A 19,828-nucleotide genomic window follows, 5' to 3' on the forward strand; every position below is an offset into this window, starting at 1 on the left:
TGGCCAAAAGTATGTGGACACCTACTCGTCGAACATCTCATTCCAAAATCACGGGCATCAACATGGAGTTGGTCCCCACTTTGCTGCTATAACAGCCTCCACTCTTCTGGGATGGCCTCCACCCAGGACCCTGCACTGAACCTTAGTCACTGTTCTAGCCGGCCACCACCCGGTACTCTACCCTGCACCTTAGAGATTGCAGCCCTATGTACAGTGGGGGAAAAAAGTATTTAGTCAGCCACCAATTGTGCAAGTTCTCCCACTTAAAAAGATGAGAGAGGCCTGTAATTTTCATCATAGGTACACGTCAACTATGACAGACAAAATGAGAAAACAAATCCAGAAAATCACATTGTAGGATTTTTAATGAATTTATTTGCAAATTATGGTAGTGGGGGAAAAAAGTATTTAGTCAGCCACCAATTGTGCAAGTTCTCCCACTTAAAAAGATGAGAGAGGCCTGTAATTTTCATCATAGGTACACGTCAACTATGACAGACAAAATGAGAAAAAAAATCCAGAAAATCACATTGTAGGATTTTTAATGAATTTATTTGCAAATTATGGTGGAAAATAAGTATTTGGTAAATAACAAAAGTTTCTCAATACTTTGTTATATACCCTTTGTTGGCAATGACACAGGTCAAACGTTTTCTGTAAGTCTTCACAAGGTTTTCACACACTGTTGCTGGTATTTTGGCCCATTCCTCCATGCAGATCTCCTATAGAGCAGTGATGTTTTGGGGCTGTCGCTGGGCAACACGGGCTTTCAACTCCCTCCAAAGATTTTCTATGGGGTTGAGATTTGGAGACTGGCTAGGCCACTCCAGGACCTTGAAATGCTTCTTACGAAGCCAATCCTTCGTTGCCCGGGCAGTGTGTTTGGGATCATTGTCATGCTGAAAGACCCAGCCACGTTTCATCTTCAATGCCCTTGCTGATGGAAGGAGGTTTTCACTCAAAATCTCACGATACATGGCCCCATTCATTCTTTCCTTTACACGGATCAGTCGTCCTGGTCCCTTTGCAGAAAAACAGCCCCAAAGCATGATGTTTCCACCCCCATGCTTCACAGTAGGTATGGTGTTATTTGGATGCAACTCAGCATTCTTTGTCCTCCAAACACAACGAGTTGAGTTTTTACCAAAGAGTTCTATTTTGGTTTCATCTGACCATATGACATTCTCCCAATCCTCTTCTGGATCATCCAAATGCACTCTAGCAAACTTCAGACGGGCCTGGACATGTACTGGCTTAAGCAGGGGGACACGTCTGGCACTGCAGGATTTGAGTCCCTGGCGGCGTAGTGTGTTACTGATGGTAGGCTTTGTTACTTTGGTCCCAGCTCTCTGCAGGTCATTCACCAGGTCCCCCCGTGTGGTTCTGGGATTTTTGCTCACCGTTCTTGTGATCATTTTGACCCCACGGGGTGAGATCTTGCGTGGAGCCACAGATCAAGGGAGATTATCAGTGGTCTTGTATGTCTTCCATTTCCTAATAATTGCTCCCACAGTTGATTTCTTCAAACCAAGCTGCTTACCTATTGCAGATTCAGTCTTCCCAGCCTGGTGCAGGTCTACAATTTTGTTTCTGGTGTCCTTTGACAGCTCTTTGGTCTTGGCCAAAGTGGAGTTTGGAGTGTGACTGTTTGAGGTTGTGGACAGGTGTCTTTTATACTGATAACAAGTTCAAACAGGTGCCATTAATACAGGTAACGAGTGGAGGACAGAGGAGACTCTTAAAGAAGAAGTTACAGGTCTGTGAGAGCCAGAAATCTTGCTTGTTTGTAGGTGACCAAATACTTATTTTCCACCATAATTTCCACCATAATCCATCAATCAAGACAGTAAAATTCTCTCACGGCCCCTCTGCCCCAGGCAACCACCTAAGTACTCCAGATCAATTCATAAATTTTTATCAATGCATTTGAAACTATGATGCAACTAAATACACATTAAAGCCTCAGCAAACAAAATACTATCAAAAATGTCCACACTCAGGCTGGTCTACCCATCGGACCCTACTGTGGATTCTCTCTATCCCTGCCTAGACCCAATATCCCTAAGCATCCACGAAATAAACAAAAACATCTGAGATCCCCACATGTACCCAATAACAGCAAATATCATTCTACAAAAATTAATACAGAAAGAATATGACACAAATTATGTATTACACATGCAAATATGTCTATATATCATTGCAGACACTGGAATGTAGTCCACTACACTTCATCTCCTCAGCAGTGTCGACTTCCAATGCATCGTCGATGATGGAATCGGAACATTTCCACACCTTCCTTGTTCCATCTCCTCCAGTCCCTTCATATTGTCCTTTCATATTGTCCTTGTTTGAGCATTTGAATCCCCTCTACCTATTCCCCCATATGCTTCTGGAAGAAAAGAAAATACCAAACAGTATCTTTTGCAAAACAACACATTCAAATTAGAACATCAATATCAACTAAGAATATAAAAATGATATATAAAATGAATCACATTCTATTTCCCCCCTTTGATTCATAACAAAATACTAAAATCAGACTAATATTGAAAAACATTTGAAAAATGATCAGATAATCAAAATGGATATTTATCCATCAATACTCCATCCAGTCCCACTTGTCCATCTTCATCCAGATCAGTAACAGTCAACAACGGCATCTGAGTGTTGTCTCCAGGCATCACAACTCCAACCCATCTCAATATCATAGCCTTCGCAAAGGTCAGTAACAAAGTACAAAAGCAAAACATCACACACAACACTATCAGAGCTGCTACTAAAATCTGAACCATCACTGCTCCCACTGGGCCTAACTGATCTTGCAACCAAGTCTTCGCTGACCATCCAGCTCCTTCAGATCTACCAAACGCATCCCTTATATTCTTCAATGCATCTATAACACTAGTGATTTTATCTGAACTATCTGGGATCCAAGTATAACAATCATCCCCCGTCAAATTCATAGCCAAACATAAGCCACCTTGTTTTGCTAAAATATAGTCAAGAGCCATGTCATGTTTCAACAGCGTCAGTCTGTGACTTCTTTGAGTATTCGACAGAAGGTTAAACCTTCTTATCGTTTCATTTGCAAAACCCTGCAAAGTATAGGTAATATTATCAATATGATCTGCCAAAAATGTTACACCATACCATGGAAAAAGTCCCAGTCCCCACTTCTCTCCTAGACTTATCCTCCAATGGTAGGCTTCCAGACTATTAAATTCCGCCATGTCCCTTTTCACCCTATTTCCAAACCTAGACTCAGATTTATCTGTGTCCGGTGCTTCCCCTCTTTCAATGGTAAAAACCTCATATGGAAGCTTCAATGTCGACATGTAACAACATCCTGTCCATCCATAGGGTAATAATATATACTCTCACCACAAACCCCTAAATATCTCTAAAATCCCTCAATAGTCACATTACCATTCAAAACTTCTCTCCACATGAAAGGAACATCACCTCTACACATTCCTTCTCTCACATCTACAAGGAAGATGAGCTTTATCACCCATCCTTACCCTAATAACAGTCTTTTCCTCTAAAATTGGTGCTGGAGCGATTGGCTCCCTTGTAATCAAATGTGATATGTTTATAGCTTTAATAACTGTCAATGTTGAAAGAGTTAAATTGCTTCTCACTGTTGTTATAATAGTCTGAAGTGTTGATGTCATTGTTGTTAATTCACCCATTCTCCCTAAGGCTTTGAACTCTTGACTTGTATTTCAATCTATCGCCACTAGTGTCACTACATTAACTCTCAGTCCTAACTCTAATCCCTCACTTTCAAACTGTTGATTATAAAAAATACACTTATAATCACCTTGATCTTCCTGCTGGGAATTGTAAATATAGATACCGCAATCACCCTCAATCTTCATTCTTCTCTCATCATTCAGCAATGCATACTTTCTCAATGCAACTGCTCCTAACAGATCTAAACTCCTGCCATATCTATCTTCCCACTGAACTCTAAATTTCCCTTCACCACTGTTCTCTCTCGTGCACTTACATTGAAGCTTAGCTTACTGTCCTAGAGTTCCTTCAACCCTAGTTTTCTTAACTTTTTAATCTGACTTTTTCTCCTAACTTTTAAAAACCATTTCACTGATTTATCCACAAAATCCTTTCCCACTAAATTTTTGAATATGTGATCAGGAAGTCCCCACCTGCTTATGACTTCTTTACACACAGACTTGGCAAACGACTGAGCATCTTTTAGCCTAATTTGACATCTTATGCACCTCTTGGTGTAGGAATGTAACCAAGAATAACAGTCACACCCTGTAAACATTATTTTTCAGACAGATTGTCCTCCTTTCTCTCCAATTCTTTCACAGTCCAGAAACTATCTATGGATATGAAACAACTTGTACCTCTAGTTGTGGCTGGTACAATTGCATTTGACCTCGTTCAGTTGAAGCTGTGGCAGTGATTGTTGATTTGGTTCACACTGATTCTTCATAACCAAAGCTTTTCTTCTCCTTCTTATTCTCCACCAGTTGTATTTGATTGAGTTTTCTGAGAGTTTCTTGGTCCTGTTCTTTCTGGTTGTGTTCCTTTTTCCTGTACAGATCCACTTGATGGGCTATATGATCTGTATAGACGCCTTTTGTCATGCTTCCATGTCCAACCACCTCTGCCAGTTTGCTCCTTACTGGTGAGGGCAGTCCCATCTGCAGTTTAGCTCTCAAAATTGACTGCTCAATTTGACTCACATCTGGATCATTTCCAGTAATATTTCTCCACACTTGATGGACTCTTGACACATAGGCTCTCGGATTTTCTGTCCTAGTGGGTCAATCAGAATGTTATCAGGATGCACATTTGTTGGAAACGTATCTTTCAGTGCTCTCCACAGACGATTCCTACTTGCAGCCAACAATTCAGGGTTGTTGACTGCAGTCCCCACATATCTATTGAGTCCCGCTCTATGGAAAATTTCTTCCATACCTGGAATCCCAAGGAGATTAGCCAAAAGTCTCTTAATGTCTCCTATAGCAGACTGTGTTCCCACCGTAATTTCTTCCAATTTTGAAATCCAAGGATAGGCTCCATCTTGAAGAGTAGGCAGCTTCTCAAGTATATCTGACATATCGGTATTTTGCAAAGGCTTATATTCTAAGTTTTAACCTCGATTGATCACTGGCATCATCTTCTTACTGGTGCTCCCTTGTCTTGGCCTTAATGTATACCTCTTCTCCAATTCTTGGGATCCTTTTTTCAGCAGTTTTTTCTTCTGTATCTTCTGCTTCTTGAGTTGTTCTTCCAGTTCCTTTACTTCTTCTAAATCATTCGCTTTATCCAGGCATGATACGCATCGGTCTATATCTCGTTCTATTTCTTCTGTGCTAGTCATTGTAGGATAAAATCCTCTTGAATATGAAGCACCTTTAATCTCCAAATCTTTATCGCTGTCTCCATTTTTACTTTCATCAGAACTCGAATCTCTTGTATTCTTCTTCTTCAAACATCCATCACCCCTTCTTTCCGCTCTGGCCAACCTCCGTCTGATCACAGGGTCATATCCACCCATGGTCTCTTCTGAATCACTCTGATCATCATCATCATCATCATCATCATCATCATCATCATCTTCAAGTTCCATCCTCCTGAACCTCATTCTACCCTTAGTTTCCAGACATCTCGGTTTTTTCTTACTTCTGGAGTTTGGATTCATTTTTATGGTCGTTTCTGCTTGTCCTCTCTCTATTATTCGTTCATCTTCATCTCTGATGCAATAATCACCCTCCTGAATGATCACTGGAAGCTGAGGATAGACGTCCTTAAACTCTACTTCTTTCTCATAAGGTGGGGGTCATTTTGCTGAATCCGTATGTGAGAAAGATGTACTAACTTCTGTCATTAGTTTTTCTGTCACCTTCACTGCATTTTCAATTTTCTCTATACCTTTGTTTCTTTTATCGCTGGTATCTTTTATGAGTTTTTGTCCTTCATTTTCAAACAACTTAAGAACACCCAGCTCTCTTTGTCTCTTTTCTTTACGTTGTTCCCTTTTTTTTCCTTTCTTTTGAACTGCTTTATGAATTGACAGAAGCACTTTCATTATGTTGATGACGTCAGGGTTAAGAGTCCCTTCCACTGGCCATGTTTGTTCAATGTCAGGCCAACGTTTATTCCATTTTCCAGATAACCTTGCAATACCATTAACTAGAGGATTACTATTTTGTACTATATCAACAGGTGTAATTACCTTCATAGTCTTGATGTCCTTTTTCCCCATTGTAACAACTGTTTTATATTCCTTTATTGTGAATTATTTTATAATTTTAGACTATATAGCTTATAGTTTCCTCCCTTTAATTATTAATATAAACTAACTTTTTTATTCTTTTATTAATCAAACAATTAATCAATAAATTTATGAATAATCAAAAAATATCATTTTTTTAAAATTATTTATATATTTTTTATTTTACAAAGTTATTAATTAGTGGCAATCTTACCACCTCCAATCAGGAAAAGTAAAGGAAAGTAGTCAACTTCAGAGCAATCCAAAAAAGAAAATACCTATAATCCAGCAACACTACAGTACTCATAAACCAATTGCTTAATAAGCACCCAATGACCTCAATTTTACAGAATAATGTCAGTACTCGATTCCCAACACAACTCTAATCAAACCCACTCATGCACAAAAACTCCAATACGCAATTACGTCAATTGATCAGTCTGTTGCCAAGTCCCTGTCAAATTGTCATAACATCAAATATGCTAGGCACACAAAATATCCTGTATGGGAAGGTAGGTTTTGTAAATAAGACAGCACTGGCCTTAGTTTGACTGGGTCCCGTTGCAGCAGACTCTTGTCGCGTGATGTATACGTCAGCACTTCCGCTCTCTCCTCCTCTTATCGTCTCTCATATGACAGAATAACAAAGGACAAACAAGAATTTAGTATTTTATGCACACACTGAGTTATGTCAATCATTCAATACTCCTCCGTTCACATTTGCGCTAAGAAATAAGCAAACAACTTAACTCAGGAATATTATAAATAACTCAATAACATTTTATTTTATATATTTTTAATCCGTCAACATATCTCTAGTTTATCAATTCAATAGGTCTCAAGAAAACAGTTTCATCTTCAAACAACAGCTGATGTAACAACCAGAATACACTATTAGCCTCTAAATCTCTATCTCTTTGTTTGTCTGTATCTCCCCGCAGAGGAGTGTAGGCAGAGGAATGGCATATTTACCCCTACGTAACTCTAGAGACATAGAATCACGCGCATGCGTAGTTCAAACATCAATACGATTTCACAGTGGAAGGACCTCTCTCCCAGCTCTCTCCACGCCAGACAACAGAAAGTTAACAGTCCCGCTATACCTCCTCTCTTTTACCCCTCATAGACAAACAATAACACTTAACAGAGCTCACAAACCATAGGACACAAATCCCACACTATTCTAAACACAGTTTTGGAGGCTCGATAAATTCCTATGGACCCCCAAGGTAACAATGTAGCATGTAGCATGTATCATTTAGCATGTAGCATGTATCATTTTACCTCCGCTGCGCCGTATAATTCCTTTGTTCTCTAAATTTTTGCTACCACGAGGTCCCGCGGAAATTCAATGAGCGGTCACATCACCCATATGATTCGTCAACCCTATGTTGAGCGGTAACATACAATCGAAAATATATACCACAGCCTCAAGCCCCATGGACTTACCTAACTTCACCTAACGTGTTATTAGGATTTTTGGCCCATCCTAGTGATCACCTCATTTAAGAGGGTTTTTCCATAGATTCGCAACGGTTCTAAGTTATACACATATACCTTGGCCTTATTCCTTTCAATCTATTCTTCTTGAACTTTATTCATGCAAAATATCCCTATAGACACTCCCCCCTATTTGCGTCGTTTACCAGCACAAACAAATTTAGAATTCTTAGAACAGACCCCCATCCCACAGCAATAACAGCAACATCAGCACACACAAGTCCTTTACACGGTACATCTCCCCAGCGCACACACCCATAACCAAGCGAACCAAACCGCACACAAGATTGTGAGAAATCTCACCTTATGAGCCGGCGTCTTGAGCGGGAGTCACTTCGCTGCTCATGTATGTAACACAGGAGAGACGCAGACCGCCCCAATCACTCGTCGCCATTTTGTTGTGTCGAGTAAACGTTGCTAATTATGCTGTGAAACCAAGGAGTCCGCTTATACTGTACTTTGATTATAAGTTTTATTTATATCACAAGATTTCAGCATGTTTACAGACGTCTGCAGCATCTGGAGAACAGTGTCCCAAAATAATATGTCTGTTCTTCTTTGTCTCAAACCAGTACTTATAATCTTTACCAGGATATGGGTGGTTTCCCATACTGACCAATCACCTGTCTCCACACAACAGACTTCCTCTGTTCTATGGGGTGTCCCTCTAAAACTGCTCCCCCTAAAACTGAATAAACATCCTCTCAGGTTCCACTTTGAAAACATTAGCAAAGTCATAATCCCTCAGACACTACAACGGCAAGCATAAATAAGTTCAGGAGTGAAAATGTGCTTAACAAGTCACATAATAAGTTGCATGAGCTCACCGTGTGCAATAATAGTGTTTAACATGATTTTTTTATGACTACCTCACCTCTGTACCCTACACATACAATTATCTGTAAGGTCCCTCATTCGAGCAGTGAATTTCAAACACACTCAAACACAAAGACCAGGGAGGTTTTCCAATTCCTCACAAAAAGGGCACCTATTGGTAGATGGGTAAAAACATTGTAGTTTTTTATTACACTTTGGATGGTGTATCAATACACCCAGTCACTAGATGAAGGCGTCCTTCCTAACTTAGTTGCCGGAGTGGAAGGAAACCACTCAGGGATTTCACCATGAGGCCAATGGTGACTTTAAAACAGTTACAGAGTTTAATGGCTGTGATAGGAGAAAACTGAGGATGGGATCAACAACATTGTAGTTACTCCACAATACTAACCTAATTGATAGATTGAAAAGAAGGAAACCTGTACAGAGTAAAAAAGATTTTAAAACATGCATCCTGTTTGCAACAAGGCACTAAAGTAATACTGCAAATAATGTGGCAAAGCAATTAACTTTTTGTCCTGAATATGAAGTGTTATGTTTGGGGTAAATCCAATAAAATACATTACTGAGTACCACTCTCCATATGTTCATGCATAGTGGTGGCTGCATCATGTTATGGGTATGCTTGTAATTGTTAAGATCTGAAGAGTTTTTCAGGATAAAAAAGAAACAGTCTGCTTTCCACCAGACATTAAAAGATGAATTCACCTTTCAGCAGGACAATAACCTGAAACGCAAGGAAAATATACGCTGGAGTTGCTTACCAAGATGACATTGAATGTTCCTGAGTGGCGTAGTTACAGTTTTGACTTAAATAGGCTTGGAAATCTATGGCAAGATTTTAAAATGGCTGTTGACGACCAATCAAGGGGATTAGAAAACTCTGTTGGAAAATGGAAACCAACCAATCTTGCTAGCTACCTACCAAAGTTGTCCGGTGAGTGTCTAACTAACTAAACTTTGTAATACATTTAAAAAATGGTGTTAGCTAATTAATACCTAGTTAGCAATGTCATGTTTTATGGGATAGAGTGAAACACATTTTGTTGATACCAGTTTCAACCTGTCAGCACCACTGACTAGCTAGAGCTTAGCAAGATGGCTAGTGTTTAGCTAGCTAGCTAATGTTAGCTATCATATTTGTGACTAGTTTCAGGAAAGTAGACATATGTCGCGCGTCATTACTTCACAGGAGAGGCATTTGAACGTAAACCTTGTTTTTGGGGAGAAATGCTTTCTGGAAAATGTGAACTTTCATGTGCCTTAATAACAAACTTGTATGCCATCTGTAACTACGAATAAAATTGTTAAATTACCAACCTAGTTGGTTTAGTTGATTTAGCCATGATTGGCTGAGATAATGGATGGGCTTGACATGCCGAGAGATGAGTTCAGATTGGTCTGCCATGTAGCATGCTTCTGTCTATAACATGAGCTGGTCAGTATGTGTCGATAATCCTTTCTAATGTGGCTTTTTTGAAAGATACCACGAATAACTGCTAAAGTGTTGCTGTCCATTTTCTGGAGGACCGAGTTTTGAAATCAGTGGAATGCCTGGTGGAAGCTTAAGGAGATGGAGAAAATTCTGCCGTTTGATTGCAAATATGCAGAAGGAGTCAAAAAGAGAACACACAGAAGGCTGTTGTATAAAACCTCGGTCTCCGGATTATATCTTCAAACTAAGGGCAACCATGGCATCCGTGACAGAGAGGGAGAAGCATTCATCCATGTATATGGGTAAGATAGTCTAGCTAGCTACATTTTCAGATATTATATGTTTCTAATTAAGTCAGAAAGTCGTTTTCATTGTAAGTTAAAGCATATTGTTTGCTAGCTAGCTAACATTAGCTGGCTGGCTCGCTAGCTAACGTTACATGTATGATCTGTGTAGTAATATTATTCATATCTCAGAGTCATATGCATTGTTAGTTATAGCCTAATGTTAGCTAGCTAGCTAACATTGAACCTGGTTGGTTAGATACCTGCAGATTCATGCAGGGTAGTAATGTTATGAGTTGGGATTATGGTTCTTTGTTTAGATAGCTAGCTAGCTACATGTCTAAACAAAAGACTCCATTATGCACGTAACCATTTCAATGTACCGTTTACACCTTCTGTATCCTGTGCATGTGACAAATACACTTTGATTTTATTTGATATAGCACGTGTTTACCAGAGACGGTAATGTGAAGAACAACATGACCTGCACCAAAGTCAAATTAGGATATAACGTTAGGCCAACAAGATAGTGTCCAAGTTCTAAAATTATTGGGTAGAATGCCCTGCTTTTATTTCGTCACACTTACAACCATATGCTATTTTCTGTAATTGGATTGCCATTTATTTGTAAATATCAATCTTGTTGTGAGTTTATTTTCCTGTAATAATGAATACAAATTAGCTAATGTGAAGACGTTGTCAGCTGTATGATATGGTCATTATTTGAACTGGCTAGCCAGCTAACTTAACTTTAGCTAGATAGCTAACAATCTAGAAACAAACCAAAACATTGTTTAGAAAGTTACTATTAGTTGCCTGGTTTGCTATATTGACATATATTAAATTCATTTTTAAGCGGATGGGTTTATTGGTGTTAAAATACACCAGTTATTATATTTTGGACCACCAGGCTGCTGATGTCATGAAGCCTGTAGTTTTTGTGTTTATACTTTTTCATAACGGCAAGTTTGATGTCGGACGACAGTAGAATGTTCATGATGTCACTGCGACAACTGTCTACAGCAGTGGCGGTCAGTGCCATTTCAGATGAGGGAGGACGATTTATTTTTCATGAGCATGGCCTTATTTCTATTACAGCATATTGGATGACTGTCATTCATATTCCATTCACCCAGTTAAATGTAACAGCGATAGGTTTAGGCTACTACATGATACTCTAATTTTCCATATACCCATCATGAGTTTGCTTCAACCTAGCCTATGAATGAAAGTTTACAACGTCGGTGCACACAGGTCAAGAGAAAAATTTGATGTGACAGACAGTGACACATGGACAGACAGTGACATTCAATACTACCTTGCACACTCTTGCCTGCATCTAGCTGATAGTGGGTCTAATCATTAGTCCAACAGTTGCAAACGAGAGTTTCTATTGGACAAATTCAGGTATGTTCAGGTCCGTTTTGTTATTTTCTTCATTAACATGCTGATGATTTCAAGTTGTATTGGATTGATTGTCATCTGTTAAGACATTGAATACATGTTTAGTATATTTACTATCTTTAGTTTAGTCTTCTCTGTGAGAAGCAAGTTCATTTAAAGTTATATGTGATTTGGTTTATGTAGTTTCCGGAGAGATGTTTGCCAAAAGTTCACAAGTTGCCACAAATTTGCCGCAACTGTTTGCCACAAAACTAATTTGCATGTGGAAATATGAGTTTGCCGCAAATTTGCGTCAAATTGGCCAAAGGTTTGTCACAACTGTTTGCCAGAAGCCTGTTTTTTTGGTAAGGGATTATACGTATATACAGTATATTTACATACATTATATGTACACTACCCGTCAAAAGTTTGGAGAAACCTACTCATTCAAGGATCTTTCTATATTTTGACAATTTTTTACATTGTAGAATAATAGTGAAGACATCAAAACTATGAAATAACACATATGGAATCATGTAGTAAACAAAAAAGTGTTAAACAAATCAAAATATATTTTATATTTGAGATTATTCAAATAGCCACCCTTTCCCTTGATGACAGCTCTGCACACTCTTGGCATTCTCTCAACCAGCTTCACCTGGAATGCTTTTCCAACAGTCTTGAAGGAGTTCCCACATATGCTGAGCACTTGTTGGCTGCTTTTCCTTCACTCTGCGGTCCAACTCATCCCAAATCATCTCAATTGGGTTGAGGTCGGGGGATTGTGGAGGCCAGGTTATCTGATGCAGCACTCCATCACTCTCCTTCTTGGTAAAATAGCCCTTACACAGCCTGGAGGTGTGTTGGGTCATTGTCCTGTTGAAAAACAAATGATAGTCCCACTAAGCCCAAACCAGATGAAATGACGTATCTGTAAGGGTTGGTGTGAGGTGTGATCCAGGTGCGGTGCAGGATATACAGTAGGCAGTAGACAGAGATGGTGAAACAAGGATCTTTACTGGTGGTCCCGAAGCCAGAATACAAAATAACAGACTTATCACCATAAAAGAAAGGCGGAGCAAATAAGTCACCAAAAACCGTCTGACAGCCAAAATACTACCTACGACTGAAACAAATAACGAAACAGGGAGAACATTTCTCAAGTACCTGTACATAGGTCTCCGATCAGACACTGAGTAGTACTGCTGGACATAGAGAAACTAGCAGAGAAAACTGAGCAAGGGAACACAGGGCATAAATACACAGGTGAACAGGTAGACACAGGTGACACCAATAGGATACTGATTAGTCCAGACTGTGAGTGAGGAGGTGCCTAAGGTTGTTGGAGGAGGACATCTAGTGGATCACTCTGGAACTGCGACCCCCTCCTATAACAGTGCAAACACACTCTGTTATGAAAGGCTTTTTATTCATAACATCGAATAGCACTTACTTGCCCACATCAATCTAGTGATTTAACTTTAGTCAATAATCCAATTTCTGAACCACTAAGGCCAGAAACATTGGAACATTCTACATTTGAACAGGACTGCATAAAGTCTCAGTAAAGGACCTAGAAGTAAGCAACGAAGAATGTGGTTATTCCAATGGTACGTTGTTTTACTGTTAAGTGTGAATATAGTTAGTGTGTCTATATCATTACTGTAGCATGTGTACAGAATGCTAATATATCATTAGTATGTGTACATTATAGCATGTATACTAACAGTGTACATAATATTCTATTGTATGTAGTCACAGTGTATTCTGGTGTGGGAATCCCTAGATTGGTCTCAGTGGAGCCTCATGGAGCCTCATGGTACAGCAGCATGGCAGGAGAATGATTGTTGTGGTTTAGTGAAAACCCCTTGGACAGTCTTTATTCTGCACAGCTGGAAATAGGGATTGTCTCAACTGCCTCCAAACAAAACACCACACACACACACACACGCACACACACACACACACACAGACACACATACACACATGCACACACACACGCACAGAGTCTTGTATAACTAACCTTGTGGGGACACACAATTCAGTCCCATTCAAAATCATATTTACTCTAACCGTAACCTTAACCCTAACCCTAACCCTAACCTTAACCCGAAAACATAACCTTAACCCAAAAACTAACCGTAGCTCCTAACCCTAAAACTAACTCTAGCTCCTAACCCTAATTCTAACCCTAACACTAATTCTATCCTAAACCCTAAACCCCCTAGAAATAGCATTTGACCTTGTCCCCACTTGGTGAAATTTTGGTTTGCTTACTGTTCTTGTGGGGACTTCTGGTCCCCACAAGTATAGTTAAACACACACTCTCACACACGCACACACACACACACACACACACACACACACACACACACACACACACACACACACACACACACACACACACACACACACAAATACATACAGACAGACACACACAAATACCCCCCTGCCACATATACACATACTGGGTGTCTGCAGGGTATGATATTGTGTGTGTGTGTGTGTGTGTGGCTTTTGGCTAATGAGTTAGCTGGTATTGATGTGTAATAATCATCACATGCCATGGGGGTGTGACACGTCAAACTATTGCCAGCGCACCCTCAGGAACCACACACACACACACTCACACACATAGCTTAGCAAAAGTATACAGTTTGGCGATACAGCCTGTTTATCATTTATGACAGATATGACACAGTACTGTAACCACATATGTCATTATCAGCTGTCTTCTCTCTTTAACTCTCTCTCTCTCTCTCTCTCTCTCTCTCTCTCTCTCTCTCTCTCTCTCTCTCTCTCTCTCTCTCTCTCTCTCTCTCTCTCTCTCTCTCTCTCTCTCTCTCTCTCTCTCTCTCTCTCTCTCTCTCTCTCGCTCTCTCATTCTATCACTCACTTTCTCTATCTTTCTCTCTTTCTCTCTCCCTCTCAATCTCTCCCTCTTTCTTATTCCTCTATTTCTTTCTCTGTTCCCCCTCTCCCCCTCCCTATCGCTCTCTCTCTGGCCTTATATGACATTAGGGAATCTGTTCATATTTTAATGTAATAATATTATTATGTAATGGAGGTAGACATCTGCTGGGAGGATATGTAATCATCTCATATCTAATCCTATCTCGTCATCTCTGATGACTTTATCTCTCTGGGCAAATCTCAGCAACAGTAAATGATAAACCAATTCCTTTGCAGTGCAAAACTTTTGACATGAAACATGTCAATAAAAACGTTTTCAGTTTCTCAACTTCTTCAAGATCATAGGCAAGGCAAATCTTTCAATACGAAGGCAAATCACTGCTAACCCTGTTACTCCATGCATAGAGCAGGCCATAAAAATAAAAATAAACATTTGGGGATGAAAGGTGTATGATGATTGGCTTCTCAACCATCTTCATATCCAATCAGAATAAGCCTGGGGTAATGATGACATTTAACCTCTGGGGTTGGCGTCACTGGGGTCATATAGGGTCACTCGATATGATTGCCCCCCCCCCCAGGAGTTGTGTTACGGTGGAAATCAGTCCAGCGGAAAATTATTGATTAGTCTATCATGCTCCCACCAGGGGCAGAGGGCTGCTTATCTAATGATTATCTAACGGTACAGTGTACACACACACACACACAGAGTGGGGTATTGCTATACTTGTGAGGACTTTTAGGGGACAAACAATTGATTCACATTCAAAATCCTATTTCCCCTAACCCTAACCCTAACCTTAACCCTAACCTTAACCCCAATTCTAACCCTAACCCTAATTCTAACCCTAAACCTAACCCATAAGCCTATAATAGCCTTTTTATGAATGAGGACCTGCAAAAAGTTTTCCTTAGTTTACTATTCTTGTGAGGACTTCACAAGTATAGCACTACAACCCTATACACACACGTCATGACTCTCCTGACAGTGGATCAAAGGACTCAGATCAGCTGGGCAAATGGTTGACAACAAACATACCCTCTCACCCACAGAAGAGGGGAGGGGGGTCTGTGCCGGTCTTGACACCTTAACACTGGGTCGTAAATCTAAGCAGGAGAGAACTCTCTCCCTGGCTCTCTAGTATTGAGAAAATAATGCCTTTGTCTAGAGAGAGAGTTTTGCCGCCAAAACCTTTTTTCCCTAAAAGGTGAACATTGGAACATTTATTTATATCATCCGAATGTTAAGAATGGTCAGGGGGACCTATAGAATAATCATGTCATGTTGTTTATTATTTTGTGATGTCATTAAGGATGGTATCAATAAATAACTGTAACTCGGAAAGTGTACACACTATTTGTCAACTTGACATCTAAATGTTTTATAAAATATATGATTAAAGATTAGAGTATTTTGTGAAGATAAGAATGTGATTTTAGTCTTCTAAATGAAATAATTGTTTTTCATATAAACTTTTTCCCAGTCAGTAACCACGCCAAAGTGAGCACAGACATTGTGTCGGCGTGATGGAATGCCCCCTTTTTACCCGAGGATAAAAAGCCTTGGTAACGAAATTTACCTCAGACCAGAAAATTTGAGAGTGGCGACTGCACGTTTAAAATGGTTAGACCAGAAAGACCAGCAGACGTGAAGTGTGAGCTATATCGTTACAAAATGGTTAGACCAGAAAGACCAGCAGACGTGAAGCGTGAGCTATATCGTTACAAAATGGTTAGACCAGAAAGACCAGCAGACGTGAAGCGTGAGCTATATCGTTACAAAATGGTTAGACCAGAAAGACCAGAAAGCCTGTAGCTGTGGCTACACGGCTGAAAATGTTTAGAACTTTGAATCTCTACACGAGGTGAAGAAGATAAACTCACTAGATCAAAAACCATTGGCAGTCTGCAGCTGTACATGTAAAGTAGTCTAGAACTTTGACTAAAGACACGAGGTGGAAAGAAAGGAGAATCCCATCTCAGACAACCATTGGTGCATCTGAAGTATTTGTTCTAACAAACACTTCACTACCAGAGGAGCTCTACAAAGAAGAAGGACATTGTGACCTCTGGTGGACAATCATAGCCTTACAAGTAAGCTGAGCGAAGACCCAGCCAAAACCTCCTTTCCAAGAGGGCTTGGGTCAACAGAGATAGACGAGCAGCAAACACGTAAATACATTCATTGGTTTCTTACTCCGAACGGGCGGTGGTTAGGGTGCTAAGTATTCTGATTACCGTGAGCGTATTTCCAAATGTACAGTATGTACAATAAGTTTGACTCTCTTTGTCCCTCTCTCCCTCCTTCTTTTGACCCCTCCCTTTTTGATAACCAAGCAGTCATGCTGTTGTTAGGCCGCTAGGGACTTTTCTCATGTATTAAGTATGTATGTATTCTGTGTTATTATTTATTTAGCCAGTAAATAAATAATTAAGCCAATTTGTGTATTGCTGACTCATAAGTAAGGTTAGGGTTCTTGCGGATTTAAGGATTATGCGATGTTTAGAATGAGACTGATATGAGGTAATGATTAATGAGTGACTGTTATCGATATATAACATACATATATATATATATATATAGACATATATATATATATACATATATATATATATATATCTTCTAAGAGTTTAATTTGGGAGATGGTAACTCGTTAAACAACTTCTTCCGTGGTGCCCCAAAATCCTAATGAGTTAATAGTTACATGATTAATTTAATAGAGTGACAATTAAACATAGTTAGTTGATTCGATAAATAACAGTCATCAGATTAATGAAAGTCACGTCACGACACACACATACAGTACATGTGTCATGTCTCCTCCCGTTGCTCCCCTCCGGCGCTCTGATTCGACCGGTGTACTGAGCCAACGGTCTGAGTGCACCACCTCGGCAACACCGGAATGGAAACCCAACGCACCCTAATCACCTCCAACGCACCTGCACCTTATCATCTCATCACCACCCCTATATAGCCCTGGACTGTTCAGTGTTGCGTTGTGTGTGATTGTTAGCGTCATGTCGTGTACTCGCTCTTTGTTGTTCTCTTACTCAGTGTTAAGTAAACCTTTACATTGTTGATTCCTGCGTCTGCGTCCTGCCTCTTCGTATCCTCAGTACTCGTCACAACATGAGCATAGAGGCACGTATGAAGACCCAGACACACGTACGCTGCTATTCCAGATGTACACACACAGAGGCATTATGTGTTAAATGACAGTTATTGTTGGGTACAGAACAGTCTATCAATGGCTGCTCTTAGGGCTTATCTCTCTTACTTCACTTGTCATGTAGACTGACACTCTCTCAAATCACCTCTTTCTCTCAGCACTATAATCATACACACACACATGTACCAGATAGCGGCACAAATGGATACTATGGTGGGCGGGAGGTCTCTAGGTAGTTATAGGGAGGTATAGTGTGTAGGTACAGTTATGGGTGTCTGTGTGTGTGCAAGAGTGTGCTTCCACGTGCACGTGTGTGTGTGTGTGTGTGTGTGTGTATGAGTGTCTAGTTAGCTTACACAGACGAGTTGTGCAGTTAGGTAACATATATATCCTAGTTGTAATTGGGGACTTTGTCAGTGCAGACTTGGAGAAACAGAGATTTAATTTAATTTAATTTGAACATTCTTCCAGGGGGAAGTAAGATAATATTAATTATATTTTTCTCTTCAAATTTAGAACATGGCTCTGCTCCTGCAGCACTTCTGCACAGCTTCTCTCTCTCTCTCTCTCTCCCTCTCTTTCATCCTTTATTTCTCCCTCTCTTTTTGTGATTCTCTCTCTCTCACTCACTTTATCTCCACTTTTCCCATTATCAGTCTCCCCCACCGCCTCTCTTTTTGTATTTCCCCTTTTCTCCTTCTCCATTGCCCCTCTCTCTCTCTGTGTCTCTCTCTCCTCCCCCCAGCCCTGTCTCTCTCTCTCTGTATCTCTCTCCTCCCCCCAGCCCTCTCTCTCTCTCTCTCTCTCTCTGTATCTCTCTCCTCCCCCCAGCCCCCTCTCTGTATTTCTTCTTCACTCCTTCTTCCTCTCCCCATCCCCTTCTGTCTGGCTCTGGGGTGGTTAAGGTGACAGTCAGTTCAGTAGATAGCAGGGTGTTTAAAACAGTTAAAGAGCTCAAGTGAAAGCAGAGCTACGTTTAGCTGCTGAATGGCTGATAGTTACTGTCTCCTGTGTGTGTGTGTGTGTGTGTATACAGCAGGGGTGAAAGTATGCCGGTTATTTTCGGTACAGAACCTATCACAATAATTAAAACAAAGATGCTAAGAAAATGATTATAGCTTTTGCACTATTATTTATCACTACCGCATAGCACCGGCATGAAAAATATGCAAATGGATTTGAAAACGTGTGGTTCTACAATAACAGTGACATTTTGAAAAGGTAGAGATGAGTGGCCGAGACTGAGAAGCATGCAGACAGTAGACTCATCAATTGACGTTACAAGTGTTGGCGTAATAATGACAGTCAACGAATGTCATTCATTATAATTTTGGTGTTTTGTTACAGATACAGTGCCTTCAGAAAGTATTCACACCCCTTGACTTTTGCCAAATGTTGTTGTGTTATAGCCTGAATTTAAAATCGATTAAATTTCATTTTTTTGTCAATGGCCTACACACAATACACCATAATGTCAAAGTGGATTTTTTTTTTCAAATGTTTTACAAATTAATTAAAAATGAAAACCTGAAATGTCTTGAGTCAATAAGTATTCAACCACTTTGTTATGGCAAGCCTAAATAAGTTCAGGAGTAAAAATGTACTTAACAAGTCACATAATTAGTTGCATGGACTCACTCTGTGTGCAATAATAGTGTTTAACATGATTTTTGAATGACTATCTCAAACTCTGTATGCCACACATACAATTATCTGTAAGGTTCCTCAGTCGAGCAGTGAATTTCAAATACAGATTCAACCACAAAAAACAGGGAGGTTTTCCAATGCCTCACAAAGAAGGGCACCTTTTGGTAGATGGGTAAAAAAACAACAAGCAGACATTGAATATTCCTTTGAGCATGGTGAGGTTATTAATTACACTTTGCATGGTGTATCAATACACCCAGTCACTACGAAGATACAGGCGTCTTTCCTAACTCAGTTGCCGGAGAGGAAGGAAACCGTTGTGAGAGAAAAATCAACATGTAACATGTTTCCCTGCTTTGTTTAATATTAATAGTTAACAATTATATACTGTTCTACTAATGCT

This window comes from Coregonus lavaretus (genome assembly GCF_964263955.1).
Source record: "Coregonus lavaretus genome assembly, chromosome: 24".
NCBI lineage: Eukaryota > Metazoa > Chordata > Actinopteri > Salmoniformes > Salmonidae > Coregonus > Coregonus lavaretus.